This window comes from Elgaria multicarinata, chromosome 9 (genome assembly GCF_023053635.1).
Source record: "Elgaria multicarinata webbii isolate HBS135686 ecotype San Diego chromosome 9, rElgMul1.1.pri, whole genome shotgun sequence".
Lineage (NCBI taxonomy): Eukaryota > Metazoa > Chordata > Lepidosauria > Squamata > Anguidae > Elgaria > Elgaria multicarinata.
Window position 1 is genome coordinate 36,355,970 of NC_086179.1, and position 21,241 is coordinate 36,377,210.

Genomic DNA, 21,241 nt, shown 5'->3' on the forward strand with positions numbered 1-21,241 from the left:
TGCCTTTTTGCTTTTAAAAAATCTTGCTCAGATCAAAAACTTCAAACCCCCCCCCCTCCAGAGAGCTGTGCAGTCCACACTAACTAAGTCACCACTTGACATGACTGCTTCTGTCTCTGCACATTAGCTTCAAAACATCTCTACAACTCGTAATGGGGTTTGACATTTTTCTCTCCCAAGATTTGGGAGAAATCTGAACATAACATGGGTGTGAAATAATCATGCCATGTGCATCAAGGGACGGGAGTCATAGACTTGGGCATCATTCAGAAAGGCTGTGCTTAAAGAGAAATAAATAAACCCCTGATTAAATCAAAATTTACTTACTCAATTAAGTTATTCACTACTTGGGGGTGTTGAGCTTCTCAGCTCCAGAACTGCAGACTAAAGTAACTATGTAATTAGTAATTAATTTTTCACTCCCAGAAGATATGTCTTATTCAGTGCTAAGAGAAGAAATAGAGTTCTTCACACACACACACACACACACACACACACACACACACACACACACACACCTGTATTGGTAGAAAGAAAGCTGGAAGGGCCAAAATTACATACTCTGATGCCTTCAGGAAGCTATATTCAGATCAAGAGCTTGGGAAAGAGAGTAGAAGGGACCTTAATGAGAATTGCTGTAAGCCCTATGATTATTGTGCTCCATGAAAAGTACTTCTGCAACTCTTGGCTACAGAATTGAACAGTAATGAATGAGAATGATCCAGATTGGCTGAAATGGGAGAAGAAAGGGGCTGGGTGGAACAAGATATGCATGAACAAGCTGGTAGAGGGCTGAGTTTCATTATCATTCATATGTATTATATAGACAATATTATTGGAAGGGCTGTGGCCAGGTTGGTTCATACTTTCATCTTTGGTGGCTATGTATCTTCTACAGTACAGAAGTTTTGGAATATGGTTGCTGATTACTGTCGGGAACTTCTTCATGATAGACCTCCTAAAACTATGCGTCTCCATCTTTTTGAACTCAGTGATCCTGAATTCCCACATAAAGAGCATCTTAAGCAATTGCATGCTGCCTCAAAGTCATGTATAGTGTGTAATGGGAAGCCTCCAACTAAAGAGCAGTGGGTTGATAAAATTTGAGAGATGATAACTATGTATAAATGTGCTCAATAAGTGCAGCAAGGAAAGAATCCTAACTTTAAGAAAGCTATTATGGCACCATGGTTTCTACTGGATGCCCTCCATGCTCCGTCCACCCTGCATTGGATAGTTGGTATGACACTGCAATTGAGCAAGGTCTATGGGCATTAAAGAATTCACGAAGCTCTTGCCCTGTCCATCCCCTTATTTATGTATTTATTAAATTTCTATACCACCAAGGGCTCTAACAGAGATTGTAATTTAATTCTTTTTTAAATATAAAAACAAGTGCAGATAAAAATTGCAAAAACAACAACAACAACAAATAAACCAGCAGCCAATTAAAACCTATCAAAACCTAGCAGCAAAAACATCAAGTCAAATCACAGGCCAAAGGTCTTTTCAACTGAAGGCCACGAGAAAGGGGGTTAGATGGGCCTCCCTTGGAAAGAAATTCCACAGACTGGGTGCAGCCATGGAGATCGCTTCCCAAGGGAAGCGATCCCTTGGGAAGTTCTCAAGGTTCAGGCATTTTCATATGGAAGAAGGCAGTCCTTAAGGTAGCTTCATCCCAAGCCATTTAAGGATCCATAAGTCATAACCAGAGCTTTGAATTGCGGCTGGAAACAGACTTGTAGTCAATGAAGTTGTTGTAGTATAGGGGCATATTATAGAAAAACTCAGGGTGAGGCATCAGGCCAGCTGCTCTGGAGAGCCATACCAGCCACTTCCCTGGTGCAGCTTTCTGGAGAGGGCAACTCAGAGTGAGGCATTGGGTGGGCTATGGTCCCAGAGGACCACACAATCCTCTTCCCAGCTGCAGTATTTCTAACATACAGAATGTGGACAGTTTGTTGCCGGGGGGGGGGCTCCTAGAATGTTTTTATACTGTTTTTATGTTTTTTTAAATTTTGTATACTTTTAATGTTTACTATTTTTAATTGTTGTAAACCGCCCAGAGAGCTTCGGCTATGGGGCGGTATATAAATGTAATAAATAAATAAAATAAATAAATAAAATAAATGGTGGGGAGGCTGTCCCTCTAATTCTGCCACCTGAGGCAGGGATTCACTGTGCCTCATGGGAAGGCTGGCCCTGGCTTTAGGTGAAAGAGCTCTGGAAACTTAAGGTAACTTTGAAATATTTACTTTATTTTACAAATACTCAAGCAGAGTATATGTGGAAGCAAACAAGATGGAAAATCACTTGGGAAGCGATCTGTGTAGCCCCTAAAACTGCACCCCCAGTTTCAAATAACTCCTCCAGAAACATTAAGCTTTCTCTTGCTGCCTTTTCCAATGCAAACTTTTTTAAAAAATCAAGCAGCTGGGCATGCTGCAAAGCAAAGTGCCAGATTCTATTTACCCACCATCTTCATTTCCCCAGAATGCTCTAGTCGTCGTCATCATCATCATCATCATCATCATCACCATAATCTCATTTCTATATCACCCATAGCTGAAACTCTCTGGGCAGTTTACAACAATTCATAAATACAACAGCATTACAAAATACAACGTAATCAAACCAGTCTAAAAAGATTAACACAACCCAAGCACTTTGTTTGCTGCAGGGCAGGGCAGGGCAGGGCAGGGCAGGCACTTTGATTTGCAGCGTACCCCCTTTAAAAAAAATAAGGAAAAAGGGACTCGGCTGCCTAGTAGCAAAGAGGGCTGTGATGAGCGACCAGAGTGTGATGGAGTATTAAGGGGAGTGTTGGAGGTGCATTGCAGAAGGTAGCACCCCAAGTCAAGCTGTGGAGGTTTGTAGACATCAACTGGAGGGGTTGGGAAGGGGGGAGCAACTGGTGAGACTGGGCAGGGCAATGGGATGTGTTTTGTCTGTATTTTTGTATCTCTTTGTTTTGTGTTTGATCTATATATTTTTCTGTGCTTTCTCTCTCTCTCTCTCTCTCTCTCTCTCTCTCTCTCTCTCTCTCTCTCTCTCTCTCACACACACACACACACACACACACACACACAGAGTAGGAATGCACTCCCAATATTTTTTGAGTAGCCGCCCTTCACACAGCAGCAATTTTGTGACCATGATCACAACAGGGGTTGAAATTCTAAATGTGCCCATGGGTCTAAAAATATTGTCTCCCATTGATGAAACATCAACTGACCATTCTGGACTATTGACCAGCAATCCAAGAAATGGACAACCAGAAGCCATATTATTGTTGTTGGAGAGTGCCAGGGATATTGAACTAGGAGTTGTTGCTTTGAAAGTAGTCTGAGTATGCCAGTGTCCATCAGCCCTATTCCTTTCCCTGCCTATGAGAGGTCCTGCATATTTACATGAACAGATGACCACAATGATTGACCCAGGCAAGTCTATGGAGCCAAACCCGAGCTCACTGAAATTTTCCGAATTTCACCTTGAAGCTCATTCTGACTTAAACCTGTATCAGATTGTGAGCTTCGTTGTTGTTTTCCCCCTCTTTGCATGAAAATCTGTGTCTATTTTCAGCATATTCTTCCAAATTCTTCCATATTCTTCTTCTCACTGGCCTTCCTCCTTCTCACATCAGTTCATTGGTTTCTGTTCACCACTCTGCTGCTAAGAACATCTTCTTGGCTCGCTGCTCTGACCATGTTGCTCCACTTCTGAAATCTCTTCACTGGCTTCCAATTCACCTCAGAATCCAATATAAACTTTTCCTGTTGACCTACAAAGCTTTTCACAGTCTAGCTCCTTCCTATCTTTCCTCTCTCATCTCACACTATTGCCCCGCTCGTGCTCTTCGCTCCTCTGATGCCATGGTTCTCACTTGCCCAAGGGTCTCTACTTCCCTTGCTCAGCTTCGTCCATTTTCTTCCGCTGCCCCTTATGCCTGGAACGCTCTTCCAGAACATTTGCGAACTACAAGTTCAATCACAGCTTTTAAAGCTCAGCTAAAAACTTTTCTTTTTCCTAAAGCTTTTAAAACTTGATTTTGATCTGACTTTTACACTGTTAGTTTTACTCTACCCTGTGCCTGTTTGGTGCATTCTCTTCCCCTTCTTATTGTTTTATTATGATTTTATTAGAATGTAAGCCTATGCGGCAGGGTTTTGCTATTTTATTGTTTTACTCTGTACAGCACCATGTACACTGATGGTGCTAAATAATAATAATAATAATAATAATAATAATAATAATAATAAATGCATTCAACACTTGTGCGCCTCTTTGAAATGGACGCATTCTTCTCCCATTGGTTCCAAAAGTACACATTTTTTTCCTGCATATTTTCCAAATGTACTCATGTTACTAAACACATTTTATTTGGTCCTCTAACCACATTGCAAGCTTGGAAATGCACAGACTTTGACCACAGATTTTGTCCGAGTCCGTCTTCGGTACGGAAGGTGCAAACTGGGTAAATCCTGACCAAACCCAAACTGAAACAAATTTCTCATGCATCCCTAGGCATGTAGGACCGTTTTGATGTGCTTCACATATTTGGCAGGCGGGAACCAGTTTGTTGCTGCATTTCTGTTGACAAATTTAACAACGCAACCTTCTGAGTAGATGTCATAGGGCTCAGCAGGGCCCCTTCCCCATAGCCAGTTTCTAATCTGGTGCCGAGAATTTGTTGGTGAGTCACTGGATTGGTCTCTCGCTGCTGCTGCTGCTGCTGCTGTTTCCAGGACTCTTTGTCACGTTAGCCTTGCAGATGAGCCAGGATACCCATTTTTCATAACGAGGCCTGATGGCGGGTGTCTTGCGTGACACTCACCACCCACTTAAGCAATTTAGCTGCTTGTTTGCTCTCTTGCCCGCCCTTCTCTTGCTCCACCGTGTCATTGCCATTAGCACTAATGGGGCACGCTAACCAGACAGTAATTGACTCTTAAAGAGCTGGCAGGCGGGGAGGTTTTTAAGCCACTTCTACTTCCCCTTGTCCTTTTTTTTCTTTTTTTAAAATAAGAGCAGCTGTCAGAAAAGTTTGAAGGGTTTGAGCCCTAGGATGACAGTTTTCTTTTCACAGATAAAAAGTTTCCCCAAACAGAAACCAAAATGCTTGCTAAAATTGCAGATCCAGAGTTTGTTTGTTTTCTGATTTGTTTGTCTGTTTGTTTAAAAGCTGCTCTTAAAATTCTAGCAGATAGATCAGTCTTCCTGAACTTGGTGCCTTCCAGGCGTGTTGCACTGCACTTCCCATCATCCCCAACTAGCATGGTCAGGGATGATGGGAGGTGCAGTCCAACACTATCAATGGCTACTAGCCCTGATGGTTGTGTGCTATCTCCAGTATTCGAGGCTATAAGCCTGTGTGCACCAGTTGCTGGGGAACATGGGTGGGAGGGTGCTGTTGCACCATGTCTTGCTTGTTCATCCCTGGCCAAAGGATGTTTGGCCACTGTGAGAACAGAGTGCTGGACTAGATGGACCCTTGGTCTGATCCAGCAGGGCTCTTCTTATGTTCTTATGTTCTTACAAGTGGAAGCTGCCAGGTTGGGGAAGTCTGGGGTAGATGAGGTATAGACTAGAAAAACAAAATTTTCATGGTGGAGGGGAGAAAAGGATCGGAGGGCATGCAAGGCCTTAATATACTGTTGTTCTGCTTGTTGTCACACAAACACTGGGCATCCATATAGAAGTGGTTTGCTGCACTGGAAGGGGGGGAATAAAGGGCATGAACTTGCATTATCTTTAATGCAGAACCCAGACCATTGATCCAGCTAGCCCAGAGCAGATGGATCCATCCATCTGCTCTGACTGGCATGGCTTTCCAAGGATTCAGACAGAGGTTTTGATTTCAACTCAAAAAGATCTTTTTGAAGTAGAGATGTGAAGGCATTGAACCAAGGACCTTCTACTTGCAAAGCATATGCTGCACAATCATTGATCTGTGCCAAACAAATCTGATGGCTTTGCAGTTGTGTGGTCCTGCCAGACATTTCTTTCCTTTCCAAGAAAGGTGTCTTTCTTTATAACATGCTGCATGCAATCTAGATGTACTTGCTCAGCCTTGGCAAACTCCTTGTATTTAAAATGCAATATTCAGTACTGGAGAAAATGGGACCCTCTCATCGTCATCAACTAACAGTTCAATCCTGAATGTCTGCTCAGGACCAAAGTCCATTGAATTCAATGGGACTTGCTCCCAAGTAAGTGGGTATAGGATTGCAGTGAAAGTCTATCCCTTATTATTGTGAGTGCAGTGTGGAATTTGATAACTTTAACATTACAAGCACCTATTGGCTAGAACCTGGGACCTCACTGGAGATGAGCCAAATAGCTCCCCCAGGCACTGTGTTTATCACCATTCTATGATCATTGTAAGACGTTTTAATTTTTTACAAGTGGTTTAGAAGCAGAATGGCCCTTTAAGATGGTACTGCAGCATGGACATCCTCATCTACCTCTTTACAAACAAAAAATTAAAAAAATGTGAAAAACAGCAAATTACCGCACCCACACACACCAGCAATGTCCTACAATTTTGTGGACCTGTTCTTTTAACACAATGCATTGCTTTGAAAGTTATATATTCTCATCTCAGAGCACACAGTGTAGTATATTGTGTTGTGGACTATGATTGGATGGGAGTGGGGAATGGCTTAGAGCAGGGGTGCAGAAGCTCAGAAAACTGGTCTTCCTGCCCAATGGGGTACGCCAGAAATCCACATACCATGTAACATCACTCTGCAGCCAATCCAGGGTCAACCTGGGGGCGGAGCCTAGTGGAAGGCGACCAGGAATTGGTTGTCTTCCACCAGGAAGAGGGTGGGGGTGGCTCCAGAACCCAGATGGCCACCCAGAAACCCTGCACTCCCTCCTCAGTATCAGGATTACCTGATGCCGCCCTGGGAGAGGGCGTTGAAGAGGGAGGCGGCACCAACCTGGCACTGTGAAGACAGCCCCAAAGAGAGGAATGGCTGTCACTCTATGCCATCATGATACATTGCTTCAGGGTGATACAATGCCTCCTCACTGCAGCCCTCTAAGCTGCCCCAAAATCAGCTCTGGAGAGTTTTCCAGTCCTCTGGAGCAGAATTTGAGGGTGTGCAGGGGGCTGTAGGGGAGAGGGGACTCGCCCCCCTCCCAGTTCTGCTGATGGAATTGCTTTCACCAGAGGAACAACAGCATTGGATTCAGCTCAAAGCTTCCAGAAAAGTGCCAGGGTTTTTAGCATTTTGAAAGGCCATCCAAATTGCAGCCTGTCAGACTCAAGCATTGCATTAGTATGAGTTGATGGCCCGGGGTGCTTGCATGGCCCCTATCACCAGTATGCTTGCTGTCTGCTCCAGTGTGATAATACAGCCACAGGCCAAGCCCTCTTGATGCACGCTTGCCCAGGTCAGACTCTTAACAGCTGGGTCAACACATGGTGCAAATGCCCGGGACTGTCCTTCTGCTAGCTCACGTCTTCCAAATGTATTGAACTGAAAAGACTATCCAAGAAACACATTGCTGCTGAAGCCAAATGAGTAGGAAGGAAGAAGCTGAGAGGCCAACGAAGATAAGAAGGAAGCAAGAAAAATAGGTCCCGTCCAGCAAAAGGGGCAGGGAAGGGGAAATAACAAAGAGAAGAGAAAACCACCAGAGTAAAAGAGCAATAGGCATAAAGCAGCCCTGGAATCAGAGGCAAAAACACTGAGGAGCGAAGATAGTATCACTTTGGAGGTGACTGTTAGTGTCAAAAATTGACTTGAGCCGATGTTTTATTGATTTTGACAGTTATGTATAGGTGGGGGTGGAGCTGTCACTCTCTGACCCTCCTCCCCACCTCTTCATTTTTCAGTTTTCATCCTTCACTGCCCTTTTTTGCGTCTCAAAATGACTAACTGGCCCCTTCTTATGCATTCTGAGCACAGGCAAAATGGAAGTAACTTCCCTTGACGAGAACCGCTGGCCGTGCCTCAGAGATGTCACAACGGATTCCTCATATGCTGCGCCAAGCCCCCGATAATTAAGGCTGCAGGCCTGACACGTCATGTCAATTGTTCTGTGGGTTGCAAGCTAAAAGCTCACCTCAGCAAATGAGGCGGGAAGGCTGGGTGGGCAAAGAGACATCTTCTTAAGTGTTTCCCATGTTCATTCGTATTCCAGCTACGACAGGGACTTTCCTTACAGCTGTGGATTACCAGGGCTAGATCTACACCTCGTGTCATGTTGATACGATCCCATCATGGTGATGCCAGATCCCTCTTGTGCATTTAAACCGTGTAGCACATGCAATGACACCTGTTGCAGTATTCTGGATAATACGGAATAAACAGCAGGAAGTAACGCTACAAAAGTGGTACACAGAATGTGTCATGTGCCCCAACAGTTATTAGTGCATTTCAATACTGATAAAAAAAGCACTGGTGTAGATCTAGCCAGGGGAGACTAGTGACTCCAATGTCAGTGGGGTGATAGATCCGCTCCAGGTTTCAGTCAGAACCAGTCAGTGCTCTAAAGGAGCTAGCCAAGGTGTGTAGCCACCAGCCTCCACTGAATCTAGCCTGGGACTCCAGCTCCACAACATGTTCCGAATGCCAGGGATCAGCTAAGGAAATGCAGGAATAAATGATAGTTCTTCTAAACGCCTACAGAGTACATATTCAAAACTGCGGAGTAAAAGAAAGAAGGAAAAAATCTTCCAGAGAGATCCCCCTGTTAGCCTGTTGCAGCTAAAACAACAGAGTCCCATAGCACCTTAAATACTGACACATTTATTAGGGCTTTCACAGTTTAGAATCCACTTCATCTGATGCAGTAGACCTAGTCCATGAAAGTTTATGCCCTAATAAATTTGTTAGTCTTGAAAGTGCTGCAGACCCTTGTTTTCACTCCTGAGTAGAAAGTGCTCAACACCACACATCTGGGATTTGAGAGCAAGGCTTTCAGCTCAAGGATTGTAGCTTCCAAACAAGCTCGTTTCCAGCACTTCTGTCTTGAACCACAGCCTGCCATCACTTTCCTTCACTTCTCACATTCTTACATTCATTCCTCATTTCTGCAATGACTCCACCATCCTTTCTGCTTCTGCCAGCAAAACACACAGTTCCTCCTTCAGATGCTTCTAGGTTTTAATTAAAAGAGAAGAATTTACTCAAAATCAAACTAGTTGATTGATGCAAGCTAAGTCACTCTTGTGTTCTAAGACTGGACCTACACCCTTGCTGGCTGTCTCAGTTCTAGACCCTCACCCCTCATCCTGCCTACTACAAAGCACCCAGGTCTACTGCTTTAATGGGTTGTTCTGATGCAAGTATTTAACTACTTGAGAATGGCAAACTATGAGCATCTTTGGTACAGGAAAAAATTACAGAATTATTTTCTGTACTAAAGTTTCTCGAGACAACCCACCAGGCTCAAAACAAACCTTCGTTTCCATGCATAAGGCAGAGTCAGGCACAGGTCTTATAAAGAGATTTATACCATGATCCAAAGGAAAAGTAGCTGTGAGAGGAAATTGCTACAAGCATTGAACTGCCTTACAGGCTCTATGCTTAAATACTTTCACAGAAAAGAGTTCAGTTCCTTTTATTTCTTTATTTTAAATTATTTGTAGGCTGCCTTTAAGGGCAGAATGTTCTCACATTTCCCCTCCACTTTAAACATGGTTTAGTTTTCTAATCCTTTTGTATATTTACTTGTTCAAACAAGAATATTAACCCCCTGATGTTGCTTCCTAAGGCAGACAAGGGGAGTAGAGTGGCAGGGACGTCATATCTTGGTAATAGGTTTGGATCAGGACTAGCGTCAAGGGTTGGTATGGTTGGGTACCTGGGCCCATGACCCAGTAGGGGACCCACTGGCAAGAGCATCCTGGAATTGCTCTTCCTCTTTAACATGGCAGCCTTCAACACCCCTACCTGCCTCTCACTCTGGTCCAGACATCAGTGGTGGTGTGAAGGAGGAGCAGTAGATGTGACTGCCTGATCACAGGCTCTCTGCCTGCTAAGCAAGCAGGTGGAAGGATTGAGAAAGAGGAGGAGGAGGAGTGGTGGTGTTGGTGGTATACTCATTGAGGTGGGGGGCATTTATTTATTGATTGATTTGATTTGATTTGATTTGATTTGTACCCTCACTACCATAAAAAATGGCAAGGCAGCTCTAGGGGATATTACCAAGGACATTCTAAATCCTGGAGCTGGCACTGTTATAGGTACATCTCAAATTGGGCTGTCCTTAACTCTCTAGGGGCAGTTGTTCGATGCAAGTAAGAATGTTTTGGAGGTGTCATGGGGGAAGATATGACTGATGAGTCAAACTGTACTAAGTGGGAGTTGTGGGGTGAATCTATTTAAAAAGGTGTTACATACTGAAATAAATGTCCTTCCAACAAGATCAGACTCCCTCTGATTATTTCTGAAATCATTCAGGCTTCTGTGTGGCTCAAACATCATTTATTTATTTATTTATTTATTTGAATACATCATTAAACTACATGTGTTTCGTATTGTACTGCTAAAGCATTTCAAAATGCTAAAGCATATTCAAATACGATCAATATTTACACAGAAATGGATCTAATTGTTCTGGTATTCAATAAAAGGTCTCCAGTTCTCCATAAAAAGATTTGCATGTTTGTCTTCCTTCATTAACTCATCAATAACTAGTTAACTTGACTAAAAGATATTTTTAAAAGGGCATCCTGTCTTCATTTGAAGAGTGTAATTGATTTAAAAAATCTGCTGCTTAACTTGGCAGTCATATTGAGCAGTCCTTTATCTTCCCTATTAGGTTTTGCACATGAATCTATGCTTCAAAATGTAAATTGACATTCTTGTATATGCACCTTGGGAAACATGTGTGTGACTAATTTATTTATTATTACCTTTATATACCATCCAATAGCCAAAGCTCACTCTATTTTTCCCGGTTTCTTGTTTACACACCCAGCGTCTACCCATTGTTTGTGGCTCTTAAGAGCCGTCCATGTCTCTCTGAGTTATTTTTGTTTAACAGGAGCTTGAATATTTTTATTATCTGTGCAAAATCCCATCTGGCTCTTTCTTTCTGAGCTCGGGGAATGGGGTGGGGAGGGAGGAGGCTGGACACATCAACCCCACTGCATTTCAGGAAACAAATAACTTCACTCAGTTGCTCAAATGTGAGCAAACAGGGAAAAGGGAGAGATAAGAGGGAGGGAGAGAAAAGGGGAGAGGAGAGGGAGGGAGAGAGAGAGAGGGAGAGAGAGGGGGGAGAGGAGAAAATAATCACAACATTTCTGCAGGTTTTCCTTGCTGCACTTGAAAATGTGTCCCTCTGACAAGTACTTTTGCGAAAGGTTTTGACACAGTCTCTTTGTATTATTTGGGTTGGGAGTAGGACTGAGTGACAGATCACAGAGAGGGAGAGCAGTCTTTTGGTTAGATGCACCAAAGGACAAGACTAGGGCCTAAAACCGGCGAGGAAGAGCTGATTCAGCAATGCAAGCAAACGCTGATATTTAATAATGCATGAAGTGAATTTGATGCTGACAGCTCTCAAGCTTGGAGGCTTCTGTATGCAATTATGTACTGTTGAACTTACAAAATGTCTTATTTTTGGAGAAAAGTTGGGGCACATTATAATTAAGCATTAATGCAGCATGCCTGTTCAGCAGAATGTTTCATCATCTTTGTAATATTCAACTTCACAGCAGCCCTGTGAAATAGGTCGCTGATGCTCCCATTTTACAGATGTGAAACTGAAGCTCGGAGAGAAGGGGCGTGCCCAAGCAAATGTACGGCTGCCTGAGCTAGGGTGACCATATGAAAAGGAGGACAGGGCTCCTGTATCTTTAACAGTTGCATAGAAAAGGGAATTTCAGCAGGTGTCATTTGTATGCATGCAGCACCTGGTGAAATTTCCTCTTCATCACAACAGTTAAAGCTGCAGGAGCTATACTGCAGCTATACTGTGACCAGATTTAAAAGAGGGCAGGACACCTGCAGCTTTAACTGTGGTGATGAAGAGGAAATTTCACCAGGTTCTCCATATATACAAATGACACCTGCTGAAATACCCCTTTCACTACAACTGTTAAAGATACAGGAGCCCTGTCCTCCTTTTCATATGGTCACCCTACCTGAGCTGGACATTTTTCAGGACTGAATGTGTTAGTTATGAAAATAAGCCTTAGCCCCATTTATGTTCCCATCTCTTTGTAACAAATACCAGAGAATTAGCTATGTTAGTCAGTTGCAACAAAACCAACAAAGATTGATCTGGCAAATTTATTGTGGTATAAATGGGCCGGAATCCACTTTATCAGATGCATGCTATGGTATATACCTCAAGTATAGTGAAAAGAGGGGGGGGAAAGAAAAAATATTTTATAACATGAAGACAAAAGATCAAAACAATACAGGAGATAGCTATAAGTATGTCACAATATTGTTCAGAAAACAAATTAATACAGAATCCAATCCAGTGAATAGGCACAGAAAGATCAATATCGTAAGCAGGGACAATTTCTTTTTGTAATGAGGTAGCCATTTCCTGGATGTGTTGGGGCTGAATTCCATAGTGTCAGATTTGCTGAGGAATTCCAATTTAGCAGCTTCTTTTTGGACACTTTAGTTGGAGTTTGGCAACTTTTAGTTCTTCTATAGAATATCCTGGAAGAAAAATACACACACACACACACACACAAGTTTCTGAGCTGTTACCATTTTTAATGTCTCTTTGTCCTCTTATATAAAATCTTGCTATTTAGCCTCCGTAACTAGCAAGAGCACATTGTTGGAAGATTTGCATATTTTGTGTTAGATTAGAAGTTATATAGTTGAATGAACCATTGAAAGTGTATGGCTGGCATTGTTTTTGTTCCCAAGAGAGTGGATTAGAACCAATTTTAAGTGTGAGCAACTGGACATGGCAGCCTCTTCAGAGAGTCAGGAGAACTTGGAGAAAGGGGTAAGCTGTGGTGTGTGTGGGAGTGGGTCCATCAAAATTGAGTTGAACGACCTTCTGTGAGCAGAGCCGTTCCTCTCATGGAAGGCTCCTTCCTCTTGTGAAAGGGAGATCCTGAATCCAACCGAATATGGGGATTAAGTTGCCATCAGGGCTTGCAGGACTTTGCTCCCAGGTTTCTACCGCCATTAGGTGACCCATTGTTGGGACTGGTAGATACCTGTTTCAGATTTAATGTGTCACAAGTGACATACATGCATGCGTGAACCAGGCCTGAGCCTTTGTAAGATCCCAGGGAATAGATCCACTGAGTTGAACTGATTCATGAAAAGCACTCAGGAGAGCACAGCAGACGAAATGCAGCTGCTTAATGTGAGTTCACTGCTTACATTATTCACATGATCGTTTTAGCCTTCACTTAACCTGAGTGAGAGCCAGGCTGGGAGAACCCCTCTCAACATATGAATATAATATGCTGTATGGCAAGTCAGACAGACTATTGGTCCATCAAGGACAGTATTGACTACATTGACTGGCACGGTTTCTCCAAGGTCTCAGCTGTTTTTCCCAATCATACATGGAGATGTTAGGTACTGCATGCAAAGCATGTGCTGTCTCCTCCCTTGGTTCTCAGTCATATGATGGCTGTCCTAGATATCCATAGATGAAACTTAGACAGATTGGTGCCTTCCAGATTTTTTCTACTACAGCTCCCATAGTCATCATTGATCATGCTAGTTGGAACTTATGGGAATTGTAGTCCAAAACATGTGGAGGGCACCAGGTTTCCTAACTGTACCCTATATAGTTAAACATCCTGGGAGAGGGCCCAAGTGTGCTCCTCGTTGTAGTCTATTAAGAGGTATATTTTGTAGATGCTAATTCACCTCCCCCTGTAGTGGGCAGGAGCAAACCTCCTTGAAGATCCCCAGAAAGCAAGACTAATTAGTAATTTCCCAAGCACCCAATGAATGGGCATGCCCTAAGTGGAGCATTTGGGTTAATTCTTATAGTATGCCAAGGATCGGGGGAGGGAACAACTTTGTGTAGGCAGACCCCAGCGTGTACTATAAAAGAGCAAAACAAACATTATCTTTCAAAGGAACCAGTTCATTAAGTAGTTAAAATATTCCTTCCAATATTTCAGTAGATGTGGCATTTCGATGCGATTTAATGAAGGGAAAAGGTTCTATTGCCTAAGTCTTACAGACAAACCATTTATTGTTTGGGAAGATAATCTTGAATACATTGCCTGATTCAAGGGAGGGACATAAATTGTTTATGACAGTACCATCAGCCCAGAATATTTTTTTTCCACAGGAGACTGCTCTGAATTTTAATATGATTCATGAATTAATTGATTAATTATGCCAATTAATTCTATCAGCTCTATCCCTTTTGCTTTTAATGTTCAGCAGCAGGGCTTAAATGTGGATTTGGGTCCCCTTTTCTGCAACAACCCTGTGCCTCTTTTCTTGCTTCTCTGAAGAGAGGCCAGCAATAGCTGACTTACCTGCCACAAAGATGGACTTTTGATACCATCAACCATGGTCTCTTTGTGGGCCACCTTGCTGGGATGGGACTTAGAGGCATCATTTTACAGTGGCTCCATTCCTTCGTGGATGGACGGACCCAAAAGGTGGTGCTGGGGGACTCCTGTTTGACTCCTTGGCCGTTGGCCTGTGGAGTCCCTCAGGGCTCTGTTTTGTCCCCCCTGCTAATATACACATGAAACAATTGGGAGAGGTTGTCTGAAGTTTTGGGGTACTGTGCCACTAGTATGCTGATGACACCCAACTCTACTACTCCTTTCCACCCAATTCCAAGGGACCTGTTTTGGTGCTAAACTGGTTTCTGTCGGCAGTAATGGGCTGGATGAGAGCAAACGAATTGAGGCTTAATCCTGACAAGACAGAGGTGCTCTTGGTCAGTTGAAAGGCAGATCAGGGAGTAGAGATTCAGCTTGTGCTGGATGGGGTTACGCTCCCCCTGAAGACACAAGTTCGCAGCTTGGGTGTACTCCTGGATTCAGCCCTGAGCCTGGATGCCCAGGTTTCAGCGGTGGCCAGGAGTGTACTTGCACAGTTGAAGCTAGTGCGCCAACTGTGCCCGTTCCTTGAGATGTCAGACTTGGCCACGGTGACACATGCCTTAGCTGCATCCCGTTTGTATTACTGTAATGCTCTCTACATGGGGCTGCCTTTGAAGACTGTTCGGAAACTTCAGCTGGTTCAAAGAGCTGCAGCCAGATTGTTGACTGGGGCTGGTTACAGGGAGCATACAACTCCCCTGTTAAAAGAGCTTCACTGGATTCCAGTCTGTTTCCAGGCACAATTCAAAGTGCTGGTTATCACCTAAAAAGCCCTCTATGGCTCAGGTCCAGGTTATCTGAAAGACCTTATTCTCCCATATGAGGCTGCCTGTGCTCTGAGATCATCTGGGGAGGCCTTTCTCTCAGTCCCACCAACATCCCAGGCATGCCTGGTGGCTACTCTAAGGCTCTGGAACTCCCTTCCCAGAGAGGCTAGGCTGGCTCCCTCCCTCTGTGCTACAATTTTGGAGGCAGGCAAACACTTTTTTGTTTCAGCAGGTTTTTGGTACTATACTGGATCTGTGTTAATGTATTGGATCCCCTTTTTAACCTGTTACAGTTTTTTAACATGTTTTTAATTTTACTGTAGGTTTAATTCTATTTTAACTTTTGTAATTTATATTTATATGTTTTAATTGCACATGTTTTAATCCTGTTAACCACCTTGAGTCCCAGTACTGGGGAAAAGGCAGGATATAATAATAATAATAACAACAACAACAACAACAACAACAACAACAATAATATACAAAGAACCCTGCTGGATCAGAACAGAGGTCCACCCTGTTTCTCACAGTGGCTTACCAGATGGTTCTAAGCAGCCCGTAAGTGGGGCATGGAAGGCAGTAGCCCTCCTCACTATTGCCTCGCAGACGGGGCTGGCATCAAGGGTAGGCATTATTGGGCACCTGCCGAGGGCCCACACCCCAGCGGGGCCCACTGACTGGAGCCCCCTGGAGTTGCTCCTCTTCACCATGGCAACCTGCTTGTTCACCTGCCTCTCATTCTGGCCCAGACAATCTAGGTGATGCCACTGCCTCCTTGCTCACTGGTTCTCTGTGGGGCAAGCGAGTGAGAGCAATGATGAAAAAGAGGCTGAGGTCAGTACCAACTGGTGATAATGCTGGTGAGAAAGTAGACTCACTAAGGGTAGGGGGCCCATTGCGGGTGTCTTGCCCAAGGGCCCTCCAAAACCTGAAACTGGCCCTGCCCACAGTACCTCTCTACCAGTGGTATACTGCCTCTGAACATGTGTTTTGTATTTTGCTTGCTTATAGAGATATAAAGGAAAAGTTGATGTACTCTATCTAATTGCCCAGTAAACCTGATTTTTGTGCCCGCCTTCCAAGATTCAGGCCAATGACAGTAAAATCACTGGGATGATTGACAGGGATGCCAGGGATTTATTATTATTGTTATTAACTATTTTATATAATTTTATATAATTTTCAAGTCAATAATAGTTTTAATTTGTCCTATGTTTTATGTCTGAGTTTTGTCTTTGATGGATCTATGGATCGTAAAAAGATGATGATGATGATGATGATGATGATGATGATGATGATATAATTTTAATATATTTTTATTATTTTATTAACTCTTTTATATTATTAACTTTAATGGTATTTCACATCAGGCTTGTAATGCTTCCCCTACACCTCACCCCATTTCAGAGAAATGAGTTTTGTTTTTATTCTAGTCGCAAAACCCATTTGCTTGTTGCCATTAAGTGACATCGATTCCAAAGGAACGTGCAGCAAAATGTGCCCATTTTGGATTGACAGTGTTCTGAAGACTAAAAAGGGTCACTCATATTCACCTCTTAATGCTTTTTTTTTTTTAAAGGAAAGGAACAAATCAGTTTGCTTTAACAGCTCTCAGCCTGCCAAGGGTGAGGAAACTATGCTGGCACTTGGTCGTTGCCTGAGCCCATCCTTCTCTGCAGGGCTCACCCTGCCCTTCCCTGGAGCTGCTCTGCTACAAAGGTCATGCAGGGGAAATGCCTGCTGCGGAGGCCGCACGGTTCTGTAAAAGCCAGCCTTTTGACTGGCCTATGTTTCCCTTAATCGGGGTGCTACAGGGCAAACCTGCGATAGACACACAATTGTACCTGAAAGGAGACCTCGACCTCATCACAACCAGCAGAGATTTTGTTATTGACTTCCAGTGAGGGAGCCCAGCCCTTGCGTCAAATCTCCACAAGGACGATGCAGAAGTCATTCACTCATTGCCCTCTCTTTGGGCTCCCTCGTAACATTCAAAGTACTCCCAGACTGCACTCCTTTGCAAACACTTGCTTGAGCCCACCGACTTATTTCCGAGTAACATTGGATTGGCTGCAGGATGTGCATTTTTTCCTTTAGTGCTTCCCTCATCCAGTTTTTCATGTGAACGTGAAAACAATAATCACAACCCCGTGTTGGCCAGAATGCACAGTTGCATTGTAAAAGCCTCTCTTCCATCTTGTCTTCTACATTAAGAAAAATCAGGCATTTGTATCAATAATGTGTAGGAATCCCAAAGAGCATTTAAACTTCAGATCTGAAAATGCCTTGCTGTTTCTTCCTGTTTAAGAAGAGCACAAGACTTTCAGACTCAGTGCCCTCCAAACTCCCATAAACCCTAAGAATAGGCCATGCTGGCTCAGGTTGATGGGAGGGCTCATCCATTCAGGATTAGAACTAAGTAGCCACATGTTGCATACTGTAGCTATGACATAAGTGAGCAGGAGAGTGTCATCACAGAAGGTGGAGGGAATGAGCAAGAATGGTGCCCTCACTACCTTTTCAACACAGCCTCCAACGTTATGTGAGTTCATACTGCAATCATTCAGGCTATGTATGGCCCTGACCAGCAACTCATTTTTAACAGGAGCCATCTTTTCATTTGAGCAAGGGCTGAAGTTCCAGCAATGTTGGCTATGCCCACTGATCCACCTCTGTGAAAGCTAAGAGACAGACATCCCTTTTGGAGTGACCAGCACCCAATGCTCTGCCAGAGTTCTCCCCTAACCGAGTCGGTCAGCTGCTTAGCCCTGTGCAAGAGTTCATGACAAATGCAATAGAAGCAAACAGTTGAGTCTCTGACCTTTCCTCCTGAGTAGGCATGGTGGACCATGGGTGTGAAAGATACCCAAGGGTGACTCAGTTGGTCAGTCAGTTACCCTCAGGCTGGAATTGCAGGACCATGGATAGCTCCAAGCAGACAACTGGCTCCAGTGAGGTCTAGACCTCAAGGGAGGCCTTTATGGCTAGATCCAGCATTATCAAAATCCAGTGTCAATAATAAAACAGGCATCCTACCCCAAAAATACTAAAATCAAAATCTCCTTGCAGTGAAAACCATTACCTGTCCTGTAAAAAAACACAAGAAAAGACCATGGAATAAGACCAGATGGCTTACGTGAGAGCCTGTGGTGATGGGGCTTGATGGACTCCATTTGGTGATGCATTCCAGAGACATGGGGCAGCAGCAGAAAAGGCCCTCCCCCTTGTATCTGCCAACCTGACTACTCTCAGAGGAGGGCAAGCTGGTATGGTACGGGCAAAGGTAACCTCAAGTAACTTGGCAGCATGCATTTGAAGACTTCTAAGGTTAAAACCAGGACTTCAAATTGGGCCTGGAAATGCACGAACAACCAGTGCAGCTGCCTAGAAATGCACTGGCAATCAGTGCAGGTATCACATGAACCAATGACTTAGTCCCCAATAATACTTATGCAGCCACATTCTGCAGCAACTAAAGTGTGCAAACCATCTGTGCAACATTAGTTAAGTGGCAATGTAGGCCATTGGCCCCTACCTTGCTAATGCTACATAGGCATGTGAGTCAAACCAAGGGCGTTCCTAGACGAGGCCTTAGCGCGCCTTGAGAGCCGGTTTCCCTGCTGTGCTTCCACATGACGCACAGGGGAATCCAGCTACAGGCCGCACTGAAGCCTCCTCTAACGCGCCATAAGCGAAGTTGCTTATGGTGCGCCTTAACGTCTAGAGACTTCCGTGGCTTTTTGCGGCTACTCGCTTACTTGCGAGTAGCCGCAAAAAGCCGCGGACTGGCCACAGCGCTGAGCACTGTGCCCATCGGGCCAGGAGGGAGGATCCTGGGGGAGATGACGGGGGCTGGCACAGGGTGACGATGGAGGAGGGTGGAGGGCGGCATGGGAGATGACGGGGGCTGGCACAGGGCAACGACGGAGGAGGGTGGAGGGCTGGCACAGGGGGCGAGGGAAAGGCAGCCGGGCACGGCACAGGGGGTGAGGGAAAAGCAGCCGGGCACATGGGGCTGGCACAGGGGGCGAGGGAAAGGCAGCCGGGCATGGCACAGGGGGCGAGGGAAAAGCAGCCAGGCACACGGGGCTGGCACATGGGCGAGGGGAGGCCACGCATCGGGCACGGGGGGGGAGGATGGGCGAGCAAGGGGGGAGGGGGTCATCAGGCATTGGGAGGGGGGAGATGGGGCGGGCAGGGGGCCTTAATTTTTCATAAAAAAAACCCCTTACCTTGCCTTCGGCTTCGGGCCGCACGTGGCCCCTTTAACCAAAAGGAAAAAAATGGCCGACACTGCAGGGCTTGTGTCGTCCCTACGCGTCGGCCGTCTAGGAGGCTGGTCAGCACGCTTTAAAGTTAGTGCGCCATCGCCCCGCCTCCCTGCCGGCTTATCCCGGCAGGTCTAGCAAAGCCCCAAGTTTCAATGCAAAGCTTTTGCTGTTCATTGAAACATGTGCAGTAAAGTGCATGGGCAGGCCTCTCATCACCATATAATAGACAAAACAAGGAAGTGTTCCAGTCCATCATGCTGCATGGCAGTGGGACAATCAACAGGGTGGTTGGGTGGAGATCACAGAGAGGTTTGTATGAAGGAGAGACATTTTGAGATGTCCACTTAGAGCAGCCTTTCCCAACCTGATGCTCTCCATAGGTTTTGGACTTCAGCTTCCATCAGCCCTAGTCAACATGGCAAATGTTCAGGGATTATGAGAGTTGTAGTCCAAACATCTAGAGGGCATCAGGTAGTGGAAGGCTGTCTTAGGTTCTTTAGTGTTAAGATCAGCACTTTGAATTGAGCCTGGAAAGAAACAGGCAATCAATGAAGCAGGAGTAATGCAGTAATATAGTCAAAATGTCACACAGCAAACAAAATTCTTGCATTTTGGACTAATTGAAGTTTCCAGACATTTTTCAAATGCAGTTGTATCATATGGGCGAAAGAGTGTCCCTTGGGAGCAGCTAGACAGAAAGCCGTTCAGGGGCAGACTTTGTCCCCAGGCCACTAGCTGCCTATTTATTTTATTTTATTTATTTATTATTGCATTTATATCCTGCCTTTTTTCTACCAAGGAACCCAAGGGGGTGTACATAATCCTCCTCCTCTCCATTTTATCCTCATAACAACAACTCTGTGAGGTAGGTTGGGCTGAGAGTCTGTGACTGGCCCAAAGTCACCCAGTGGGTTTCCATGGCCAAGGGGGGACTCCCAACTCCCAGTCCAACACTTTAGCCACTGTACCACTCTAGCTGCCTATCTCTAGACTATCAGTTTACTGCCATGTCTGCTGTCTTGCATCTGAAGAAATGAACTGGATATGTACTGCACACCCAATGCAGGTGGCGCCATCTGGGTCAGGGGGCCTGTTTGATGCCATGGTGCTCCCTGTCCGGGTCACCTTCCTCTGGTCCCTCCCCACCCACCCCCAGCAAGACTACATAGTTCAAAAGCTGGCTTGCAATATTCTATAGACTAGTCAGCCCCCTTACTCTGCATTTCCGTTTCTCCCAAGGGCAAGGACTGCACTCTTCTATAACCACCTGTTATTTGGTTCCAGCAAAGCCCCTTATCCCTTGTGTCAAGACAAACAGGTAAATGCCAGGAGGGTAAGGCAGCCCCCTGGCGAGTTCCTGATGGCTTCTCAGAGCTTCTCTTTCAGCTCATCTCTATTCTAAAGGGCATGGATTAGTGAGGCTATAGAAAGATACATTTTTCATTCACTCTGGGATTGGGGCACCTGCTTTGGTGAAGCACGTGGCGTGCTCATGCTCAGTTGCAAGGGTCCCCAGAGGGATGCACCCCCTGATCAGCAGCCTGATGCTGTCACCAGAATCCCTTCACAGGGATGAAGCCTAAGATATGCAGTGCTGAATGCCAGTCATTTGCTTGGTCTCTCCAGCGTCAGCAGGGGAATGGGGGTGGGGGCAGCTTCACATATTATTAACATGC

General features: G+C 44.8%; 1 protein-coding gene across 2 annotated transcripts in view; it reads left to right on the forward strand.

Annotated features, from left to right (window-relative positions):
* The window catches only part of CACNA1I (calcium voltage-gated channel subunit alpha1 I), a 163,930-nt gene that overhangs the window by 12,933 nt on the left and 129,756 nt on the right, over positions 1-21,241 (forward strand). The window lies entirely within an intron of this gene.